This window comes from Rhipicephalus sanguineus, chromosome 11 (assembly GCF_013339695.2).
Source record: "Rhipicephalus sanguineus isolate Rsan-2018 chromosome 11, BIME_Rsan_1.4, whole genome shotgun sequence".
Lineage (NCBI taxonomy): Eukaryota > Metazoa > Arthropoda > Arachnida > Ixodida > Ixodidae > Rhipicephalus > Rhipicephalus sanguineus.
The window spans coordinates 64647166-64665262 of NC_051186.1; the positions used below are offsets into that span (position 1 = coordinate 64647166).

An 18097-nucleotide genomic window follows, 5' to 3' on the forward strand; every position below is an offset into this window, starting at 1 on the left:
CCCCAAGCGCACGCCCATGGTATAGGGATCGGCACCTCGAAGCGTTGCGTCGTTCCCCGCTGTTGGCTAAGTCATGGCGTTTTTTATGCCAAGTACGCGTTGTGAAGAGTTTGTTATGGCAGTCAGCTGTCGTACTTTATCTGCCGATCAAAGTCGAGTGTTGCAAGCGAATGTACCTTGCGGGTGGAGCAAGTGCACGAGAATGAGTATTGCGGAAACCACGTTAAAGCAATCGCCATCCCATTGTCTTGATGCCTTTATCACCATTACCTTGTCGCTGTGCTCAGTGTCCTCACTTGGCGCGGTTGTGTCCTTGTCCCACGAGGGTTATCAGCGCGCCGTATTTATCTATATTTCATTCGTTATATTGCCCTAAAATCATCAGTGTCGTCTTGCTGTCACAACGACAAGAAATGTGCTTATGATAGTGTTCGTCATCGACATGATACACCCCTTTAATTCACACCGCTTCCCAATGTTAGTGTTAGCGCCTCGCCGATATCACACACCTTCCTTTTCTTAAACTTTATTACTTGCCCACTTTTGTTCTCTTTCTGCATTTAAGATCGGCAAGTTTGCCATGAAATGGGCTAATGTGGCCAGTTTTTGTTTTAACGTGCACTAATACACTATTTAGGCTATCCAGCTTAACCGCAAATGACATTACAATGTGCTTTGACTGAGGCTTGTCGTCATCATTACCGAGCCGCTTTTAGTGCATTTCACTGGCCCATTAGTCAAACAGAATAAATCTATTTTGTCCTTGTAAAAAAAACTCAACTGCTTATGAGGAGCCACAGGTAATGAAAATATCATTTTTCACAAGAACCAAATAAGAGTGAAATCAAGGCGGCACTAAATTCAGCTACTCGAAACACTTTCTTTGTAGAAGCGAAATGATATCTTGAAGACGACCGCAGCTTGCCATGGTGCAGGTTTCTATTAAATATCTGAAAAGGAAAGCAAACAGATTACGGCATGTCTTTTCGCAAATAATACCTAAGCCAGTGAAAGGTCTTATAAAATCTCAAAGTTGGTAGGTTAGCTACATTCCTCCAGGGTAAAATGTCATAAAAAGATAGTCCAATTAGCTATTTAGTTTCCTGCTTACAGTCTCATACTTAACGTCATTGTTATTGCGCGGTAATGCGATAGATGTAAAATAGCCATAATGAAATGTCCTATGTCGCGCATATGCAGGGTGTTTTACCTGGGAAGCAGGAAGGAATAAAAAATTAAGCATAGGCACTACGCGTCTTCAACTGGTGCAGTATTGTTCTGAGCGATATATAGTACCTCAGAACAGTTTTTTTTTTATTCCGCCAATTCCTTAATGAAGTTTGTAAATAGTAAATCTACAGAAAAATGTTCAATACAAAAGTTGTAGCACTTCTTCAGAAATATCATTTTTTAATTCATGCTAAGATAACTGCTTAATTGTTTCGTGCCTTTCTTTAGAGCATGCGCATAAAAAAAAGAATATTACGTGACTGCTACCTAAAGCGCGGCGCTTTTAGTGCCCTCAAATATAAGTTGAACGAATTATCAAAGGCTGCTCCGCGCACAGATATCGACTGAGCTGGCTATCGGTGACTGCGATCGGCACTAAATGATGGCAGGAGTGTAACCTATAAAAAAAGATCTACAAAAGAGCTGCCGCCACGTGTGCATCAATCTTTTATATCGGCCCTATATAAGGACGCAACCCAAGGTAAAGAAAAAACAGGAGGACAGAAAACAGCCTCAAAGAAGGGTTGCGTCCTTACCTTTTGATCAACATGGACGAACTAGCCCAGCAACATGTTTAAAAAATAAAAATGTCTATGCTGTATCAAATGCTGCCTACGGTCTCATGCAGCATTTGCTCTGTGGCTACAGCTTTTTCGTTGAAGAACTCTTTTGTTGCTGTTGAAACGGTATGCTCCTTTTGTCGCTTAAAGTCCAGCCAAGTCACCGATAGCCTGTTCAATCGAACTCCGTGTGCGAAGAAGCCTTTGATAATTCATGCAACTTACATTTGATGGTACTTAAAGCGCCGTGCGTTAGGCGGTAGTCACGAGGCGGTTTAGGGGCGAAGCTCCTCTTAGTCTAACCTTGTCACGCGTCCGGCGTAAGGCGTAACCGGCAGTATACTACGACCCGTCACCGATCCTTTGCAAACTGCCCACTACTTCGTCTTTGCAAACATCTGACTGCGATCCATCCCCAATCCATTACTTCACCATCAAAGCCTTTGATGATGTACTGGGCTATCGCTTTGATTACTTCTGGGCGAAACCACTGAAGATTTCACGGTGTAACCATAATTGCTTCACGAGCTTCGCCCAAGCTCTTCATGATTCACCCGTGGATGTGCTGTGAATATTTTTTAAATTGACGAGCGTTAAAGAAAAGCCGGGAAACAATTAAGGAGGGGAGTTATCTCACCATAGATTGCAAATTTCCATGTTTCTGATCCAGCGTCACAACTTGCGTATTGAAGAATTTTCTCTAGAGGTATTTATTTCTCCCATGTTTCTTTGTTAATTGCCGTGCTTGGCGGATTGGAAAACATTTTCGGACGTGCTCTAGATGGCTTAGAACAATACTGCGCTAATTGGATACGCGTGGCTTCTACGTGTAATTTCTCAATACTTGGTGCTTCTTAGCTGAAACACCCTGTATTTTGCTTAATGTCGGGACAGCAAATTCTGCTCAATTATAAGATTGTGTAAATCTACAAGTATATCTGCGCAACACAAGCATGTGTGTTGCCTTTCCTTTTTTTGTAAACTTACCTGCACATGCAAAATATTTATCAGGAAATGTGATGACCCCATGCTTGCTAGGATATTAATTTGTGTTTGCTCATTATCCGTACTCGTTCCTCCCACATCAGATGCAGCTTTCACAACCGTAATGAAAACGTGACCGTTTTATTCACTGCGCTAAATCATTTCAACTTTTTAACAGCTAGAACAGAAAGTGTCTACCTTGGAAATGTGAGCGATTGATAATTCGTGATTTATAAGAAAAAAAAAAACATTTCGTCATTACTCCACTCATTCGATACTTTGTTGGTGACATGTGGGATGAGGAGATTAAAAATGATGAACTTTTCTGCCACACTATTAGGAATCCTTAAATGTTTTGTATACTGAGCTACAATGTACTCAGAAGTTACAGACAACGTTTACTTGTGTATCTGCACGTGCAGGCGCTCACAGAGTAATTAGGAACGCTGGAAAGGCGGCCACTCACCGGCGTAGCACGACCATAGAAAAAATTCACCGACGATTACGACACTGCATAATGCGAATTCGGAGCGCAGCTTCGTGTTTTGACAAGGCCAACTGTGTTTGAAGTGTTGGCTTTCCGCAAGCTATCGACTATGCCATAAATCCTAATTTTTGCGAAGTAGCACAGCAACCATAACGCCATTATTCGTCTTTGTGCGGATAAGCGTGGTATGCGCTGCACCTGCAAGGTGTTACGTGCACTTTGTTTATGCTGCATGTGGCAGATGACAATGAAGTATTATGGCTTAGCACTTTGCAGTGGATAGGAAGCACGAAAATACACACTCGATGCGCAATGAGCGTTGTGAGATGACTGGTTGCTAGTTTACTCTTCTACCACGTTATATTACATAGGTTAACGCGATTGCTAGCCCGACATGACGCCTGCATAGGGTCTTTTAGCAAATGAGTTTCAAGCACTACCGTGGATCTGGTAGAATACTCGATTGTCACGCAGAGGGCCCCGTTTTAAATCCCATTCGATCCTGGGTATTTCTTTCTCATTTATGTTTTCATGTCTATCGGTTACTCTTTCATGGCTATCGCTTGCGTCACCGACGGCAACGGTAACGACTACGGCCCGCCGCTGAACGCAGGAACGGGCGCCTAGGAGCTGCGCTCGAATAGTGCCGTGGTTCATGCATGTACTGTTCCATAGGTGGGCTGCGCCGCCGAGCGGCGACCTGTCCGACGTTCCGAATTATTGTGTGAGCACAAGTACATATTCCTGTCTCATATGAATCACCAAACCAAAACGTTGTTTTCTTGAGCTGCAGGTGTTGTTTCCATTTGTGCGCGCAGTTATTTTCAGCATGTCTTATTTGTACGTGTGCGCTTTTGTTCTCTGCCGTCCACCTTACATTATGTGCCTTATCTACATGGACATGCTTGCAAGCCTTCGCAAATGTCTATAGGTGGTGATGCAGAAGCATGTTATTCCGCGGGGCATGAGGGGAATTTCTTGCGTACCCAGCTCAACTATTCCAATGCTTTTGTTACCACGCTTACGTTGATATTTCAATTTGCTGGAATACTGCCGAAGTATCGAGGGAACATATATGACCCTGGCGTAAAGGGTTATGTCTTGAGTAAGGCGCAGCATGTTGGCTGCAAAGAGGATAATGCCGGTCTCGAGAACGCAGCGACCTATTCCGTGCGGCCTGCTCTGCCGAATAAGCGGCAGCATCTCGGCCATTGCTGCTGACACGACTTTAAGAGGTCACGCATCAGTGTTCAGTGTTTTTATGATCCCTAATACGTGGGTCGATTTTCGTGTTTGGTATTTGGATGAAGCTTCGGTTTTACTACATTTTCATTCTGACCCAACGCCCCAAGCGCCTGCCTTTCAGAAATGTGCAGATTTCCTTTTTGATAATACATGCGCTGGCCAGTCTGCCTGTAACTAATAAGATAAGTGTCACTGACTAGCGTCCTAATCTCTAACTTCAAGACTAATTTCTTGCTGTCGCAAAGGTATCAGTGAAGGCAGAAAAAAATTTGTGAGTTGGCAAACATTCATAAAAAAACAGCGCAAGAAGGGAAAAAAAAAGAAAATACCTGAGTTTAAGACAAGTAGAGCTACAAGTAAAACTGGCGAAAAAATATATATATTTAGTGATCAAATTCTTTTTACACGTTATTGCTCTTGGATATCATCTCTATTGTATGATCCAAAGGGGCGTTGCTATCACTCGTGTGAAAGAAAACTTACCACATCGGCAAGTACATCCGTGCATGTCACTACTGCATCTGCGGAAGTAGCCTTCTGGACAAGTGCTATCTCGGAGTTCTTCGCAGGGGTTAGATGTCGTGGCTGCGCAAAATTAAGGGAATAGAAAATAAATAATGGGTACCTTTTAAAAAGCTAACGCTATGAAGCTGATTAGAAAACGACAGTGTTAGATACTAACAAGCACGCTATATTCGTTATTATGCCACTTATAGACACACACCACGATGTAGTGTAGATATGTGTTTCTTTGCGGTATTGGAATAAAACTAGAAATATGCAATACAATTGTATAAATAACTGATTTATCTTTTGTAATTCGGCTTTTAGTGCGCATAAGCAGCATTAAACACGTCGTAAAATAGCTTCTTTGCTCCCCCAGTTTAGAGACGTATTCTGGAACGAAACCAAGGACAACAAGGACAGCTAAACATCTTCCTGGTCATTTAAAATTAAATATTTGGTCACACTTTTACCCTGTATCGCATTTTTCGTCTTATTGTGGTATACCCATAAAATTATACCGTTCTCTTGACACACGCTTTAAAGGAAGAGATATATTATTCTGCGACGGGCCTTTTACTGAAATCATCATACAAGGCGAATATAATTATATTGTTTGACCTACAGAGGTAGAACTGGTCATGTACTGGAGCGTTATTTCGGCTTTATTTTTTTGGTCAGGGCTCCCGACCATATTTTATGGGAAATGTTCTTACGTGAAAAGCTTAGAGCAGTATACTATCTACTTTCTACTCGGCCAGGCTAATGCACGTTTGCCTAAGGTGTGCCTGATGTGTGTGCGTGAGTGCAACTACGTTTTCTTCCATTATTCACGGGCCTTAAACATTTGCGCAATCTGACGTTTTTCATAGAAATCCAAGAGCTCTTGAGGCCTACTTTATCGAGATCAGTGACTACGACGCAGATTTGTCTAACAGGTCAAGAAATATAGCCAAAGCGCATAAAAACCTAACAATTACATTTAAAATGTACTCACGTACTTAAATGGTCTTGTTCAAGTGACAGCTTTCTTCTTTGATTCCGCTTTTTTTACAACGAAAAGCTCCACAGACCCCTGGATGACATGTTAGTTGAACCAATATTACGTAACTATATTTCCTTCATTGAGACGAATAGCACCTCATTACGCATAAGGGTAGCTTATGCAAATAGTATCCGCTGTGTATAATAAACAAGTCCACAATAAATAATATTAACGCGATAGCGTTAAAGAGCTCGTATCGCAGAAATTCCGCCGTCGGTGTCGGCACCGTTGGTTGTGAGCGAAAAATCATCATCTTGTCCGTGACTGAAAATCGAAAAAGCTGCAAATAAAATAAATAATAAAATGTTGGGTCCGAGTGAGAATCGAACCGAGGCCGTCTGCGTGGCAAGCAGGTGTTCTACCACACAGCCACGCCTCTGCTTGGAGCTGCACTGAAAGTAACTTTCATGCTTCCCAAAAATACGCGTCCTGTATAAAGGTGTCACAGTACGAGATGTAATATCGCAGTAATATTGCGTGGTAAAAGCGTACATTGCCATCGGGCGTCACACCATGTCAATATCATAAAGACTTGGTGGTTTAAAGATAGCCACCCATTACAAAAGGCACACACATTACTGCGCGTATTCCCTTAAGACCACGTAGTGGGTGCATCGCAACTCTGAAAACGTTTCTCGCGCATAATTGCTCCTGGTTTAAAGCATGCTACCCATTACATAAGGCACACACCTTAGTGCGCGCATTCTCTGTTCATACCCTTGTCAAGAGTAGATGCAGCTAGAGAACTTCGTCGCATCGCGCATAGTACCACGCTTGCGCACTGGAATTCTCCGCTTAACTCCAATCCTCGCCCTAAGAACCTTGAATCATTACTCCAGCTACAACTGCCATCCAAGATTTCTCGACGTGACGCTACAATGCTGTGCCGGTTGTGGATCGGTGTAGCGTTTACTAACTCATTCAGCCATCGCATTGGCATGGCCGATTCATCCATGTGCGAAAGCTGCAATTGTATAGAGACTATTGAACATCTCTTGTGCCACTGTACTCAATTTGATGAAGATCGCCGGACTCTCCAGTGTGCCTTGGATAGACTGGATGACCGTCCCTTTAATGAAGCAAAGATCTTAGGAGCCTGGTCGCGCAGCATATCTGCCCAGAAAGCCACACGAGCCCTACTGCGGTACTTGAAAAGAACCCTATTGAGCGACCGCCTGTGAAACTCGGCACTGTGTGTGTGATGTGACATGTGTCTATCCTTCTCTCTCTCTTTTACTCCCCTATTCCCCCTCCCCATGTGTAGGGCAGCAAACTGGACGCATTGTCTAGTTAACCTCCCTGCCTTTCCTATATTCCTTCTCTCTCTCTCTTAAACACTCGTAATGTTCGAAGTGCGCACTAGGGGCAGGATATCGCTATCGCGTTCAACTCTTAAAGGCGAAGCTTAAGTGTCCCTCAATTTTTTTTTGAGATTTGTTAATAAATATACACTTAGCCGAGACGCTTTGCTTACCACATGTGCATGAGCAATTCGAAGCAGGAAAACTTCTCTCCGCTAGGGCAGTTTGTCGTGCATTCAGATGTACCTGTAAAATTAAGCACGATGCTAAGTCATTGCCGTCACTGTTCAAGATTTAAAAGTGGCTTCACCGCCATGGTTTACCAACAGTGAGCCAGCAAATCACGTACGGGGAATGCGCCGTGTTGGACATTACCATAAATGTTGGGAGCTGATGGTTTCTCGAGTAAGCGGGCGACTAAATTTACTTATTTTCTGCCGAATTTTGCACGATCACACTATTAGCACACACATGTACCTGTATATGTGCAGTGGGTCCAGCTAACTCGGTCCAAGGTTTCAAAGAAGAAAAACCAAGAGCTGTAGAAAACTTTCACTCTTTGTATATTAGCTGTGGTGTTATGTGCTTCCACACAGTATTTGTTTAGATCACCTAGTATTGATCAACCAAATCGTTTTAATCAGCCAGCATTTTTCATTACTGCGCTTCAGATAACTTTGAAAAAAGGCGTTTATTCTCTGCTGAAGTTCGTCGTAAGAAAAAAAAAAACGCCCACGAAACTAGCGAAATATGAAACAAACGTACGCTTGCTCAACCATGCTCAAGCACTTCCAAGCGAACTTTGAAGAATACACGGCTGCATTCGTTTATCCTACCTTCGTACAGGGTGTCGCCATTTAGGATGGCTCGATAGGCTTCGTGGCCTTACTGGCGGTGAAAGAGGCGTCGGCATTTGCTGATGTGACAATGTTGTCTCATGCAGTACTCAGCGTTTCCTTAACATTCAACAGACTCTTATCTACGTCCACCGCAGGGGTACAGTGGTTACGCCGTTCGGCTGCTGACCCGAAGGTCGCTTGTCTGATCCCGGCCACGGTGGTCGCATGTCGATGGAGGCAGAATGAGGCCCGTATGCTGTGCGATGTCACTACTCGTTAACCTCCGCAGCCATCCCTAAAACCCCTGTTTTATTCATAATTTTTAGGCTCGTATCTGCAAATAGAGAGTGGCGCGCGAAGCCATAGTCGCATAAGCGCCTTCATGGATTTCTTGCTTACAAATCGGTGATTGCTTCCCCACACCTCAGCTTGCGCTTATCAGTGTGTCAGCGGTGATATTTCATGCGGCGACCATCGAAAAGCGTAAAGCACTGCTTTATCATGCGATAAACGAATATAGGCGTGTATCGATCAAAGTCTCCTTGGAAACTCTTCTGTAACGACACACTATCATTGCAGGTTTGGCGTGAGTCGCGAACGTTTCTTTTTTTTTTCAAAAATATTAACCAGGCTGTTTTCAGCACAAAAAGAATGCTCGATTGCGTGGCTACTCGACGTGGCCTACAACTTGAAATTGATGTTTTTTTGTTTCGTATTCGAGAAAATATTGAAAATGTGCCTAATTAAAAGTCGTTACGTGAATAAGATATAGTTTTAAATAGAATACCTGGTGAAATGTAGGACTACTGCTATATGGCGCTCGTAAGATATGCCTGGAGTTCTTGGTTTTCTAACATATTCAGCGTACTTTGCTGGGACCCCCCATGTATACCTATTATATGTACCCCAAGCTCCACAGCACGGCCACCCCATAATGCAAGGAAGGAATTGTACCAAGGATATATATCCAGCCAAAAACGGACGAACACGGGAAACGGGGAAGGAGACAGGAAAGCGGCTAGACTACCAGCCTTTAATCACCAAAGCGCGGCAACTATATAGAGCGTCTCTCATAATCATATAGTGGTTTTGGGACGTTAAACACCAAGAATAAAAAAAATTAAATATATACGCTCATGCGTCCACATGGTCACATCACAATCACCATCACATCAACCGCACTAAACAGAAAGGCTGCATCCTTATGTAGTTCTATGGCGTTGCTCAGTATGGAAAAAGATTTCCTGCAGTCTTTTTTATACTCTCGAGAAGCAAATAAGCATGCGAAAATGACACACAGTAATTGCATGTCATGTTTTGTGTTATGCCTATTTGGTTAGTTCGGTTGATGGGAAGGCGATTGTGATATGACCATGTGACCGCATGAGTGTGTATACTTGAGCCCCGTTTTGGTGATTGAAGAGTTGGTAGTCTAGCCTCTTTCCTGTCTCCTTCACCGTTTCCTGTGTTCGTCCGTTTTTGGCTGGATATATTTCTTTGATGCAATGCACCAACTAGCCGAAAAACGAGTTCTGCAAGGAATAGTACTCCTCAAAAACCAACGATGCCTTTGACGCGAAGCTGCTGCCTAAATTTTGTCTCTGTATGATTTCAAAAGCTAAGAACGCACTAAAAAAATGTCATATTTTTCGGTTCCACACACAGCGGCTTCTGCATCTGCGCGTTCTGTTTCTGCGTAAGTAGGCAACTGTATAGCATATTCAATCATTACAGGTGCATCGCGACTCACAGCTGTTTGCTCGGCTCTGCGAAGCAATGACAAAGGCAAAAGACTGGGAAAGATGCGGAACTAGCGCAATTTTCAGAGGGGAAATGTGCATGTATCATATATTTTTTATCAATACAATCGTCCTTTAGGTGCTTTTTAACGAACAATACGTTTTTGTTTTCTTAAATTGAGCGCATTCGTTCTTCAGTGTAGAATTGAGGCAAGCAGCAGAGCGCACATTTATGCGAGGTTATATGCGTGACACAAAAAATGAAATATTAAGTTATTTTACGTGGCACTACAACCTGCATGACTTAGGCTTCAAATGCAGGAAAAAAATACGTTGTGTTAATTTAGCGCAATGGATTCTTGAATTTAGTTTTGGAGAGTGCCTTTCTTGAAATCATATCCATTTGCAAGAATGAACGTCTTATTCATGCCAAACGTTCCAGCCTATATTCACAAAAAATTAGGACACTTCTAAGCTATTTTTTGTACATGTGTGTATTTTACCTCTGTGATGACAATTTGAACGTACTTTCTTTTTTTCAGCGTTCCCTTCTTCACAGTTACTTACAGATGGCTTCGAGGTACACAATGACGTTAAGTACTGACAGAATAATTAAACGCTTTGTATTCTACAATCGTACTGTGGCCCTCGCGCTTCATATAACATTTCAAGAACTGGTATACTATTTTAAACACACGTGATACTCTTATGTCAACTTGTGCCCCATACCAGCCATTAAAATATTTTGCTGGTGAAACAAACGCTAAAATTTGCTGTGAGGTGTAGAATTTTAGATGTTTTTGTCTTTACTAATTCTAAGTTTGCCTAACATTTAGTGGTACCGTGCAGAGAAATGTACAGAGTGGCAAATTTAAGACATTTGACTCATTGCTTAACATTTTTCAGCATTATTATTCCCCAAATGTAGTACCGAAGCTGACACAAAATCACAGCATGACCGTTCTATCCATTTGTGGTATAGTGGATTATGGTGCACACGGCACACGCACCTATATTCTATGAAAGTTAACGCACGTAATTTTAACGCCGTAGAGTGAAAGCGCTCGTTTCGCAGAAATTTCGCTGTCAACGTCAATGCTGGCGACCTTGGTTGTGAGCGAAAATCATCATCTCGTCTGTCACCGAAAAATCGAGAAACACGCAAAAGTTAATAAATAATATTAATGTTAGGTTTGAGTCAAAATCGAAACCAGGCCATCTGCATGGCAAGCAGGTGTTCTGCCCCAGAGCAAACTATTGATTGAATTGGCAGGTTCCTCGCGTTGGCAGATTCCAAAAATTGGCAGATTCCGCGCGTTGTGGGAATGGGTTTTATGCGAAGCAGTGAGCGAGTACTTCTATGCTGTATTTTATGGATTTGATCCAAACTTTACGGGGTGGATCGACGTGTTATTGCAAGTGTAGTAGCTGTGTGCACATCGTGGGCTTACCAGGAATGTCGACAACACTGGCGTTTAAAGGTCAAGAAGGGAGCCGACGGATGGATACACGTTATAGATTTCAAAACAGGAGAAAGTGCCTCAGATCAGGCTGGCCGACGTTTCGATAGGGGACCTATCTTTGTCAAAGGCGCCTTGTCATCCCTGGCGTGTTAGTTTTATGGGGTTAGTGATGACGTCATGTCCAGCGGCGGCGTGTCTGTTGCTGTTGGTAATTGATGCCTGGGGAGAAAGTGCCTCAGATCAGGCTGGCCGACGTTTCGATAGGGGACCTATCTTTGTCAAAGGCGCCTTCTCATCCCTGGCGTGTTAGTTTTATGGGGTTAGTGATGACGTCATGTCCAGCGGCGGCGTGTCTGTTGCTGTTGGTAATTGATGCCTGGGGAGAAAGTGCCTCAGATCAGGCTGGCCGACGTTTCGATAGGGGACCTATCTTTGTCAAAGGCGCCTTGTCATCCCTGGCGTGTTAGTTTTATGGGGTTAGTGATGACGTCATGTCCAGCGGCGGCGTGTCTGTTGCTGTTGGTAATTGATGCCAGGCATCAATTACCAACAGCAACAGACACGCCGCCGCTGGACATGACGTCATCACTAACCCCATAAAACTAACACGCCAGGGATGACAAGGCGCCTTTGACAAAGATAGGTCCCCTATCGAAACGTCGGCCAGCCTGATCTGAGGCACTTTCTCCTGTTTTGAAATCTATGGCGTTTAAAGGGTAATTCATGGTTTGACGTAACATCAGTCCTCAATTCAGAGGACATACGTCAGTATTATCGACAGTATTATCGAAACTAAGTGCACTGTATGATGCAATCATGTGAATATCATATGTAACATTCGTTATAGTATTCCTCCGGGGTCGAGCAATGCCTCGATATAACTTGCTGAATCATAGGAATAAAAATATAATGCTTGTTAAACTGCTATAAAAGTGGAGCCAACACTTGAACCAAAGACGTTAATCTAATATGACTCCTGTATCGTAGAAGTACATATGCAGTGTTTATTGCTTTCTTGTATAATTTGATAGCTAACACCACAACCACAATTGACGCTTCACCGATATTACGCCTGCATAGCGATGTTTTACCAAAGCAGTTTCTACACTTGGCGTGGCTCTGCGGTAGAATACCTGACGGCCACGCAGAATGCATGGGTTCAATTTCTGCTGGCATCCTAACTTTAATTCTTTCTATTCGTCAGGTCAGCGCTGCCGATGTCAGTTTTTCCTAATGCTCTCGCATTTAAATTACCAGTGTCTGTTCTCGCCGTTCCTGGGTAGATATAAACTGTCAATCAGGTGTGGCGCATGCCCGCACACCGCGGCCCGTAGTAAACGGGTATGTGCCACAACCCACACGTGTCTGGCGGAAAGTGTTTGACGACGTACGCGACAGGATTTTCACATTATGCATGTCATGACCCCGCAGCCATATTCGTCAAATCACCTTACCATCCCAGACCGATTTTAGTCTATACGAAGCTAAGGAGACGATCATGAGAGCACCCAGACGTAGGCGGCTAGATAGACAGATAGATACGTAGATAGAAGCGCTTGAAGTTCCATAGATTCGCTAAAAAATGCTTCGCATTTAAAAGCACTATATGATTGACATGTAGTGGAAGGAGAGGAGTCTTGGAAAGCTTGGAGGCTGTAGACGGCGGTTTTCCCGTGTGTATCTTGGTCTGCACTTGACTTTCGAGGACTTGCCTGAAGTTGTGGTGATAATGAGTCCAAGAAGAAGGAAAGTGCAAGCAAGCATTGCGCCCTTCATGGTTGTCTGCAAATATAGAACGAATATTAGATGAATGCTACATTATTTTACCGACCTGAATACAGCGCGATAATCTGATTGCTTTAAAGGCTTCACTTAGCAATCGCTCAGCCAGCACAGGTTTTGAAATTTCCTATTTCTGGTCTAGATCTATCCGCTTTTCAGCTCCCCGTAAAGTACTCAACATTGGCTTGAAGAGATGTAAGCAATCTACATATAGACAGCCTCTTACCAATACGTTGTGCTATCAGGTTGTAACACAGCTTATCAAGGTACACGCAGTCTTCTCCCGAAATTCTAATAAAAACGATGTGGAAAGGATTCATAAAGATCGAATGATGTATAAAATATTTATGCATTCTCAGACTGAGCTCTTGGGTAGCCATGTGAGGCACGCATGACACAAATATTTTACGGCAGGCAGTGGCCACTTTGGCGTAAATGGCAAACGTCGAACTCACCGATTTTGAGCTACAGATGACCGCTGTTGTCAGGCACAATCCGCTGTCAGTAGCGACAGACTTGCAGGGCTTCATATATAATTGTCCCTTGTTTCTTTGACCGCCTACATCGCCTTATCTACTTGATCTCAATAGCAGGAAGCGTCCACCTTCTTTATTAGAAATGAATCTTCTATTGTTTCTTATCTATTGGCGATTATTGTTCGGCTGTGTGTGAGGCTGGTTGCCTGTTATTTTTTATTGTGTTTTTGATATTATCCAGAATACGACCGATAGAAACACCGCAGTTCGTGGCTACTTATTTGATAACTTGCAAGCAGCGATGATATATTCTAGATTAGGTTCGACCTGAACTATTCTGTCCTTTACAATGGACCAACCTACGAATGTATACGCCTCGGTGTTTTTTTATCTGGAGGATTTGTAACGGCCCTATAGAAGCACATGACGGTCATGACAAACAACACGGTTGAATAGGCCAGTATGTATAACGGCGCGATAAGCAGTCATACACCTCTGCGAGTGCAAAAGAAGTACAATCTCTCTAAAAATGAACAAAGAAGCAGCGCTTGACCTTGAGAGAATAGCTGCGCGTTCCAGCGTATCGTTATGCTACTTTATGCGGCAAGATTACCTAAACGCCCATATTGGTTTCCATGCTGCCGATAAAGGCTGTAGAAGAGACGTGGACGAGATCCAGGCCCCGGCGTCTTGTTAATTCGGTGGCATGGCAGCATGTGATTGAACCAGCACCCTCGACAGTTGCTCGCGCTCCGCGCGCCTTTTGCTCTCTTTATTTCGAATGAACTACGCACCGACGAATGTATGAGGAGTTGCCCAGCGCACATAAAAGGTGCTTCCACTGGCGGTGGATCTGGGTATGTGGCGGTTTGTCGTGTGGGGTGGCCGGTCCATTCGAGGTGCTGTATCCAGAGCACTTGGTAGCGGGTAGCGACGGTGCTTGAAATTTTAGTTTCTTGTCTGCACATGGGAGCGTATACATGGGAGCGTAGAGACCTAGAGTATTTGGCGCCACTGTTCTAGAATACGTTCCGCCTACTATGGAGTGCAAGTATGTTGGATGTGTAAGCGGCGGAGCAGGCGTCGCCAGGGCATGTATGCATGAGCCGCGAATATTGTTTTAAGCGGTGAGCCTCCAGGATATCCTGGTATGAGTTTAACGCAACCAACGCCCTGAGTTTGGTGTTGGTTGTAGCCACCGTGAAACCCAGAGCTCGCTAAGTAGCTGTTCTGATGATGGCATCGATTCTTTCTTCTTGCTTCTTAGTGCGAAGGTATGGAACGGCATAGAGGATCTGGTTAGTACGAAGGCATAGGCGAGCAGAATCGCGTCCCTGTCCCACAGACCACCCCACTTGTTAGAAACGTGGTGGATCATGTGCCCTACCTCTACACCTACTCTCTTGAGTTTCAGAATAGTGGAGTCGGGTCTGAGTCGGTGTTGAATGAACTGCCCAGAATCCAAAGCTCATCCACCCCTCTGATAGGAACCCCAGACAGGGAGATGTGTATGGCTGAGTTATCTTTTCGCTTTGCTCTGACATACAGAAGCTTTGATTTAGTTGGAGCACATTAGAGCGCACAATCTTTGGCATGCGCATTGACTATGGATGCGGCCCGCTGAAGGCGTTCCTGCATTTCCCCAAGGCTACCCTCAGTGGTTCGGATTGTAATGTCATCGGCATATAGTGCGTGTTGATCGAGTGCCTTTCACCATGGCCAATTGGCTAGGGAGGCGCATAATAGCAATGTTAAACAGGAGCGGTGATAACACCACTCCCTGAGGGTTATCCGGTGTTCCCATCATGCAAGGGCCATATTCTCCGTCCTTGATCCGAAGAAGGGCCTGGTGCATAGAGAGGAAATCTTTTATATATGCAAATGTCCTAGGCCTGCATTCGGAGGGACTCAAGTTGGCCAGGATGCTACTGTGTTTAATATTTTCGAAAGCACCCTTCAGATCAAGGACAAGGATGGCTTTGACATAGTGTCCCATAGTTGTGGGTTGTGTGACATCCCTGTGCAGCAGGATGCGGACGTCCTGTGCAGACGTGTGGGTGAAAGCCAAATATGGTGTCTGCAAAGAAGCCTCTGCTTTCCAGGTATGTAGAGAGGTGATCCCCTACCATCGTCTCCTTAGGCTTGCTCGAGCATGAGTTCGGTGATTTGGACCTCAGGTTTTCCGTTCTAGGGCCTTGCCTGTTTTATAAATAAATGTCCCAGGTGATGGTGTGCATTAGGGAGGGATTAGACGTCCGTCCCAGATCTGGTACGTTATTCTAACAAATACAGGTAGGCTGTGTCATGGATGTTTACAAACAGTTTTTCTGTTATGCGGTCGCGTCCTGCAGCCGAACACCAGCGCATCTTAGCTAAGCCAGCTTTAAGATCATGCTACTCAAAATTGGCAATCATTTGTTGATTAGACCTTGCCAGAGTACGCTTCGACGTGACGCTCGGCGCGTTTGTGCCCTGTGCATGCTCAGAGCGAGACACTGGGTGTTGCTTAGCAGCAATAGCCCCTGCGTCTCTCGAGGCCACCACCGAGTCCTTTGCGCGCCACACGCGGATCATATCCTGAAGGTATTATGCCTTGGTTGGTAGAGGCGCTTCGATTTGATCGGTATCCATGCTTGCGGTCTGTCAGGACTCAGAGCCGTAACCGGGGGCTTGATATGGAGCTGCCATAGTCAGGGAAGCTCCGGCCAGGGCCTGTGAGGCCCTTACCGCATTTTCGCTTAGCTCCACGGGGATGTGGCGAAAGCTTCAATTTACCGAAAAAAGGTGAGAAGGTGGCCCACCTTGACAAACGTAGTGTCTGCGGTTGCCGCTGACGTTCCTGCAGATAATGCTAGAGGGCATTCATGGGGACGAGTTGATGAAAAACAATGAGATATTTTCGAGCTTTCACGGAGCCGACGCGGTGCCCCTGCCTGTAGAATCGTTGGGTTTGTTTCCCTGATTCGAAATGATGGGCGCCTTGGTACAACAAAACACCCTGGTGGTTTTTCTGCGCCTTCCTTAGCTCCTTGCGGTCAGAAGAACCTGTCGTTGACCTGCTCTTCTCAGACTTCGAGCTTGCCTCTCCACTGTTTGACAAGGGAGACTTTGAGTTTCAGTTCGAAGCGCCAGACGACATTTTCGATTGTTTATTCTAATCGCCGTCCCCTTTGATCATCGAGTGCACAGAGGCAGAGGTCAGCAACGACTCTGTCTGCGAGCAATGTACAAAGGAGGAAGTGGTGACAGAAGCCTGCTGAGCCAAAGACGCAGACGATGGCGGGCGCTGCAGCCAACGGGAGCAGCTATACAGGCGTCAGCTGCGACAGTGTAGACATCACGCAGCAGTAGACGTTGCTGCAGTGCTGGGCAGACCAGCAGGCTGTTCAGCCTTGGTTTCAATGAGTGGCACTTCACAGATGTTGGCTGGGCACAATGTCTTTGGCACGGCTGCATACACGTAAGATGCCACCTTTTTAGCCTGATACACTCATAAATGAGCTGACAACATGGTCTTCACAACTGTTTCCCGTGTGCGATCGCCAGGGATGTGCAGCTTGGGGGTCGCGTTAGAATATCCAGCTGAGATGTACAGGGTCGACCACATCTAAGCTGAACACCTCATTAGTATTCAAGACCTCATTGAAGCTGTTGTTTAATACATAATTCGGAAAATCATTACTGTGTTTGTCGACACCATGATTAGACGTTGTATAACGGGCATTGCACTCGTGAAGTATAAGAAACGTTCTAGTTTTACCGGTTTGAATACTAATGAGGTGTTCAGCTTAGATGTGGTCGACCCTGTACGTAGCTAAAAGCGCCCCCCCCCCTTCCTTCCCATAATCTAGCTCGAACTTCGTTCTTCCCCAGCTAGTCGAAGCGCTACCTTGTCGAAGCACCCTCCAGCTAGTCGAAGCACCCTCTGTCAAAAAGCAAAAAGATACGATGCAGATGGCCATGCGCTGTGTTCACACAATGTTTTGTTAACGCTCTGGAAAATAAAAAAAGAACAACCAAATTAAATGTATCACTTCACTAGTACCATCAAAGCGCGCTGAATGTTTCATCGCACAAAGTAGAGAAACGTTCCCGTTAAGCTCGTTATTCTGCTCGACGGTCCTGAAAGTAAATCAAGCCACGTCGGCCTCATTAGGTAGGCTATTTGTTTTGTGTTCACAGGCTCATACGTAGCGCGTTTTTATTGTTTGTGATGCGACAGTTGTAAAATAGTTCTCATGAAATGAACTGCACGACGTACATGTCCTTTACCGTCACTTCGGGACTGCCAAATTCTGATTTTCACAGCAGAGTTGTTATGCTCGAGATTGGCCGTCTGCCTTAGAAAGAAAATTATTATAATCACTAACCGGCACGCGTTCTCTTTTCTTTGTTGTCGTCTTCTGCTACGCTCCCACAGCACGTGCGCCCATTTTTCCGGC

General features: G+C 44.6%; 1 long non-coding RNA gene across 1 annotated transcript; it reads right to left on the bottom strand.

The window, feature by feature from the left end:
- Positions 1-708: 708 nt before the first annotated feature.
- LOC119374312 (uncharacterized) lies at positions 709-7581 on the bottom strand. Its single transcript, XR_005180134.2, has 3 exons — positions 7530-7581; positions 4990-5091; positions 709-950 (listed from the first exon to the last, which is right to left on the bottom strand). It is a non-coding gene; the product is annotated as an uncharacterized LOC119374312 (long non-coding RNA).
- Positions 7582-18097: the final 10516 nt, after the last annotated feature.